At 51.8% G+C, this 6922-nt stretch overlaps 1 pseudogene; it reads left to right on the top strand.

The window, feature by feature from the left end:
• Positions 1-267: 267 nt before the first annotated feature.
• LOC121044530 (NADH dehydrogenase [ubiquinone] 1 alpha subcomplex subunit 1-like) lies at positions 268-474 on the top strand (annotated as a pseudogene).
• The last annotated feature ends 6448 nt before the right edge of the window (positions 475-6922 follow it).

The raw sequence follows: 6922 nt of genomic DNA, 5'->3' as shown, positions 1-6922 counted from the left end.
AAGACAATCTATAGAATGGGAGAAAATATTTACAGATCACATATGTGATAAAGATTTAATATCCAGAATATATAAACTACTCCTGCAAATCAACAACAAAAAGACAAGCTCAGTTTAAAAGGGCACAAAAGACCTAAATAGACATTGCTCCAAAGAAGATATACAAGTGGTCAATAAGCACATGAAAAGATGTTCAGCATCATTCGTTAGGGAAATGCAAATCAAAACCACAGTGACGAAGGGTTTGGCCTTGGCAACCAAGGAGAGATGTGGTTTGAGATTCCACCCTGGATCAGCGTCATGGCCATGTGCTTGCTCATCCCCGGCATAGCCACTGCGCACATCCACACGTTCACTAACAGGGGAAAGGGAGAAAAGGCTTGCCAGATTTTCATATCAGTGGAGTTTGATGGAAAGAGGCACATCTCTGGAGTTAATTGCTACTATGTGTCAAAGCGTTTGGAGACTATCAACCAAGGAAGAATTTTCCTTTTTTTTTCTTTAATGTCTATTTATTGATTTTGAGAGAGAGGGAGTGTGTGAGCAGGGTGGGGTAAAAGAGAGGAAGAGAGAGAATCCCAGATGTGGGGCTTGAACTCACAAACCATGAGATCGTGACCTGAACCGAAATCAAGAGTTCGACGCTTACCCAGCCGAACCACCCAGGTGCCCCTGGGTGGAAGGAAGTATTTTCCTGATTGATGTAAAATAACTCAGTTATGCTCATCTACCTCTTCTAGAAGGTTATGCACTGTATTAATGTAGTGCATAATAAAAACCACTGGTGTACCGATGTTCATTGCAGCCTTCTTAACAGCTAGAAGATGGAATCAAACCAAACATGCATCAAGAGATGTCTAGATAAAGATAACTTGGTATCGACACACAACCGACTATCATCCAGCCTTACAAAGGAAGGAAGGACTGACACATGCTGCAACATGGATGACCTTGGATATGTTGTGCTAAGTGAGAAGAGCCAGACACAAGAGGACAGATTTCGTGTGCTTCCACTCAGCCAAGGTACCTAGAACAGGAAAGTTCACAGAGACAGAAAGGAAAATGGTCACGAGGGACCTGGGAGCAATAGAACGGGGAGTTACTCTTAAAGGGCACGGAGTTTCTGTTTGAGGTAATGAAAACGTTTTGGAAATAGATAGCGGTAATGGTTGCATAACGTTGCGAAAGTCCTGAAAGCCCCTGAGTTGTACACTTTTAGAAAGATTGAGAGATGGGGCGCCTGGGTGGCTCAGTTGGTTGAGCGTCCGACTTGAGCTCAGGTCATGATCTCTCTCTTCCTGGGTTCGAGCCCCGTGTTCGGCTCTGTGCTGACAGCTCAGAGCCTGGAGCCAGCTTCGGATTCTGTGTCTCCCTCTCTCTCTGCTCCTCCCCTGCTTGTGCACTTTCTCTCTCTCTCTCTCTCTCTCTCACTTTCTCTGTCTCTCAAAAATAACTAAATAAATAAATAAATAAATAAAAGATTGAGAGAAATGTGTGGGTTATAGTCTCATCACAGATCATCAGGAACATGGTGGGATGAACCACGGGCCTTTGCGGGCCCCCGATGGTCCCCAAGCCTCATTCCTCACAAGTGTGGGTGACAGCATTCCAGAGTGGAGTGCCTCAGCTTCTGCCACGGAGGTGCCCCTGAGATCCAGATGACCAGGGCGAGGCTGAGCCAGAGGCTCCGCAGGGACCCGTCCTGGGATGTGGACAGTGTGTTAGCTGTAGATGTTCCTCAGGCAAAATGGAACGGCCATGCACGTTTCCAGAAAATCCACTGGCCACTGGTGTGCTTTGGAGCATCAGACGTGTCTCAGGTAGAGAAAGTCCTTCAGGCGCAAAATATTCACTCTTTTAGAGGAAATATAGTCCATTGATTGACTAGTAAGAAAGAAACTCTCGGGGAGCCTGGGTGGCTCAGTCGGTTAAGCGTCTGACTTCGGCTCAGGTCATGATCTCACGGGGCTCGTGAGTTCGAGCCCTGCATCAGGCTCTCTGCTGTCAGCCCGTCAGCACAGAGCCCGCTGCGGATCCTCTGTCCCCCTCTCTCTCTGTCCTTCCCCGCTGGCACTCTGTGTCTCTCAAAAATAAATAAATCTTAAAAAAAAAAAAAAAATAAAGGAACAAAGAATGCAGTGGCAGGTGATGAGGGGATCTGGGAATTGGGGGTGGCGTAGCGGGAGACCAGGACTGCGCCAGAGGGCTGGGAAAGCAGGAAGTACAATCACTGCCTCGCGGATGAGTCCATCTGCCCCGCTGATCTTCCTTCCTGCTTTAGTCACTGCAGATACCACCCCCGGTGAGGGCCTTCGAGCCAGGGCTAGGTCACACCCCCTTCCGTGAGTGGCCCAGGACAGGGAGAGAAGGGCTTGCTTCCCAGACTTCCCTGCTGGAGGGTGGCCTACAAGACCATTCTCCCATCCACATCAAATGCACTGGGGAGATGTCATCCCTTAAAAGGGAACTGGGGGCCAACAGGTAGCAGGAACCAAGGAGGCACAGCCCAAAGCCCTATCCTTCCGTGAAATCCACGCCCCTCCTGGATGAACCTCCAACCCCTCCCAGATTCAAGGGTCAGGACCCACACAAGGCTCTGTGACCGTCTCCTCCCCAGGAATCTTAGGGGTATGTTTGTGCATTGGGAGTGGCCGTGCCAGAGAGAAAATTCGTGGCTTTTTAACTTTGGCTGCACAACCTGAGGTCCCTGGGCTGTCCCACGAAAAAAAAAGAAAAAAAAATGGCGATCCCACTGCCTAACTCTCAAGATCTTGGCCACTCTAACAGGAAGCAGCTCCAGGCCCACCGCTGGAGGGGGACATGTCCCCAGGGCAAAGGACCCCTCTGGAAGAGACTGGTGAAGTCTGGTGATGTCACCCCCTTCTCCCCATGCAGCTGATCCCAGGGAGACAGAAGTGACTCCTTGGAATGAATGGCAAGTACGACCTGTTCCTGGTCTCAGCAATCTGCAATGTTTGCACCGACGCCAGGCCAGAGGCAGGGCGGGAAGCCAGGAGGGGGGTCAGGGCCCAGCTGGCACAGAAGGACGCAGGGGGCCGGGGTGGCTGGGATGGGGGACGCAGGCGGGCTCGGGCTGCCGCAGCAGGGGCTGAGATCAGTCACACGGGGAAACGTCCCAGAGGAGGGGTCAGGCCGGGCGGGCGATCTGAAGAGGGAAAAGAAACAGGCTGACTCCATGCCAGGCCTGTCACCAGCAGAAATGTGCCAAGCCTGGAACGTTTCCCATTTAACAGATGAGAAAGTGGCCAGAGCTTCCATCTTCCCCAGGGCGGGGCGCGCAGCCAGTGAGTGGCAGAGCCGGGGGTCCAAGCCCCAGTCCCTCCTGGTCACATGGAACCAGCAAGGAAGATACGAATGGACGGTTGTGGATGGTGGCGATGACCCCATGAAGGACGGTGTTGGGATTCAAAGGGAGAGAGGCCTTGCTGGGAATTGCAATTCAGGGCTGGGTCTTACAACCCCAGGGGAGCAGGGCGTGGTGGTGGGGGGGGAGCTTCGGGGGCCCAGGCTTTTATCTCTTCCTTTTCCTGTCTCCTTCTACAATGACTGACTGACCACCACTTCAAAGTGACATTGGAACTTCCAACCCTGGACACAGCAGGTGTCACCTCCTGGGAACCTTGCAGGCCAGTTCACGGCTTGCAGCAGTCCCTCAGGCAGAAGGGTGGCCCTGAGGGCGCTGTCACAGGGGCAAGAAAGGTGGTGCACGAGGACCGGACCTCAGCAGAGAGTTTCCTAAAGGCCCGTGTGCCCAGTGCCGAATGCCATCCCTCCCACTGCAAACCCGCTCTTTTGGGCTCCTGGATCCAATCCCAATGTGTTGTGGGGCGCAGGGGTGCTTGCTCCACAACACTGAGCAATGCTCAGACAACACCAGGGTGCCCCACAGACTCCCCCTTACACACACACACACACACACACACACACACACACGTGCGCGTGCATGCACTCACTTCAGACACCAATCCAAAATCCAGGCTGTTACCTGTGCTTCCTACGGGCTGTAAATCAGAGGTTCCTAAGACCCCAGCTCGGGTTGGATTCATTTGCTAAAGAAGCTCACAGACCTTAGGGAAACATTTAGGGAAACATTTTGCTTCCTAGATTACTCGCTTACGATGAAAAGACACAGGAACAGCCAGAGGGGAGAGATGTGAGGTGCTGGGACAGGGCTCCGAGCTTTCATGACCTCTCCGGGGGTAGCACCCAAACTGTTTCCGCCACCTGAGAAGCTGTCTGAACCCACTCCTCTTGGGACTTTGTGAAGGTTTCATCACACAGGCGTGAGTGTCTAAATCATTGACCATTGGCAATGGATTCAAACTCCAGCCCCTCTCCCCTCCCTGGAGGGGGGCAGAGACTGAAATTTCCAACCTTCCGATCACCTGGTTGGTTCTCCTGGCAACCAACTTCCAATGGCTAGGTTACCTAAAAGCTTTCCAGCAGTCCCTCATTAACATAACAAAGACACCTTTATCACTCTTATCAGGGAAATTCCAAGGGTTTAGGAGCTCTGGGCCTGGAACAAGGTCTAAGAGGAAAATACATTCATTATAAATCAGGACAGCACACTTTCCCAGCACATCCCCCTGCCGTCCAGCTGTGCCCACCCAGTGGGTGGAGGCAGGCAGGGAATGCGGGCAGTGGGTCTGAGGGAGGTACCTGTGACTGGTCCTGCTGCCCCTTGCCAGCACCTGAGTCAGGAGCAAACCCATCCTGAGCTTGTCCTCTGCAAAAGCACTGGCTGCAATTTGCAGAGACCATTTTCCTGCGATCTCCAGCCGGTCCTGGACTCTCTCTTGCACTGATGCTCCCCTTGGCCTCTGATAACTGAAATCATGCAACGGTGAAGGTAATTCTGAGCGATGTTATGCAGGACCTCAGGCCAGATTGGAGTACACGAACATCTATTAAAGATCAATCGGGGGGCGCCTGGGTGGCGCAGTCGGTTGAGCGTCCGACTTCAGCCAGGTCACGATCTCGCGGTCCGTGAGTTCGAGCCCCGCGTCGGGCTCTGGGCTGATGGCTCAGAGCCTGGAGCCTGTTTCCGATTCTGTGTCTCCCTCTCTCTCTGCCCCTCCCCCGTTCATGCTCTGTCTCTCTCTGTCCCAAAAATAAATAAAACTTAAAAAAAAAAAGATCAATCGGTATTTTCTCCCTTGCCTTCTCAGCTCACTGTTCAAAACAAACACTGAATTAGAACAAGAATGTTGATACAGTAGCTACTAATAAGAGTTAGGCCGTTATCTTATCTTGGGGAACTTGCTGAACTCTTCCCAGGACTGTCCCAGGAATCTCCTTTCAACGTTTATTTATTTTGGGGACAGAGAGAGACAGAGCATGAACGGGGGAGGGGCAGAGAGAGAGGGAGACACAGAATCGGAAACAGGCTCCAGGCTCCGAGCCATCAGCCCAGAGCCCGACGCGGGGCTCGAACTCACGGACCGCGAGATCGTGACCTGGCTGAAGTCGGACGCTTAACCGACTGCGCCACCCAGGCGCCCCCCCCAGGAATCTCCTTGATCCCATGTAACAGATGAGTAAAGTGAGGCTCAGAAAGGGGAGGTGAGCTGCGCAGCCCATACTGCTGAAACAGCAGCACAGGGCAATGAACCTGCAGTGTTGGCCCCCCAACCCATATGCTCTATTTCACTTGCATAGGGTGAATGCTACCGCCTCCCTCCAGCCCCCCATCCCCGATCCCGGTGGTCTCTCTAATTAGGAAAGATTTTTCAAGTGAGAATAATCAGGACTACTAGGGATATACTTAACTGTCAGGTCCCACCCTTGCCTATTAATATCCTATTATTCCCGTAGCTCCCAGCATTGCAGCTCAGTGCTCTGCTGGCATTAGCTAAATGTGTGTGGCACAGCTATTGCTTCCAGGACAGTCTTCAAAAGAGGATTATGATCCGTTTACCTGGTTCCTTAGTTGGCTGTAGGGTTAAAAGTCGTCAACACCAAATACTTATGTGCAACGTTTTTGTCCAGCAGCCCTATTTGGAGTGGGATGGGGAAGGGAGAAACATATAGAAAGTTAAAGTGAAAACCCAGTGCTACATTGTCAATTTTAAGCAATAAGGAAATATCCTGGGGGGTGGGGTGGGGGGGAGAGTCACTTCTGATGTTACCAATATAATGTTAATGTTAATGTAATGTTACTAATGTTGATGTCGCCAATGGAGCATTATCCCTATTAACATCGGGGAAAGTGTTTAGCTGTCCTCAGGGTGCAGGATGCTCCCTAAAACCTGCAGCTGCCTGGTTGTGGCCAATTTTGGGTTTTAACCGCTAATTAAGCTCAGCTTATTCAGAAACAGGCTGCCTTCGTGATCAAGGGGAAGCGGCTCCACGCTCCTGGTACAAGAGGCCCTCCCTGTGGGTCCAGGACCCTTGGTCTTTGCACTTAGCTGCCAGCCACGCTCTGTTTCGGTGCTCAGCTCTTCTGGACAAGCCTGGTCTCCACCCAACCCAAACCAGGTCAGATTTAAGGATTAAGGTTCCCACATTTTAGCCCTATGAGCACAGTTAAATAATGATAATAATGAATCTACAACGACCAACCAACATCGAAAGACCTAAGTGTGAACTATGCTAAAGGAAACTGGCCTTTGATAACCCATTGGGGAGAGCGGATGGGGGGTAACGCATTGAGCACTAGGTCTCAGGACAGACGCTCTGAGGCTACTGTAGTTTGGGATTTGGGAGTGACCCCAGGAGCTCCTCCCACAGAGAGGTCCTCAGAGAACCTCAGAGAACTCAGAGCTTCCTTGGCGGTGATCCTCGGGCTTCCCTGGGGTCGACTCGGACACTTCAACACGGCTGCTGTTCTGGGGAACGCACCCCAGACTTAAGAGCTGGCTGGGGCTGACAGCGGCCGGGCCCCCTGCTTGGCAGAGGC

Source organism: Herpailurus yagouaroundi, unplaced genomic scaffold, assembly GCF_014898765.1.
Source record: "Herpailurus yagouaroundi ecotype Mexico unplaced genomic scaffold, PumYag 188, whole genome shotgun sequence".
Taxonomy (NCBI): Eukaryota; Metazoa; Chordata; class Mammalia; order Carnivora; family Felidae; genus Herpailurus; species Herpailurus yagouaroundi.
This window is presented reverse-complemented; position numbering and strand designations above follow the sequence as displayed.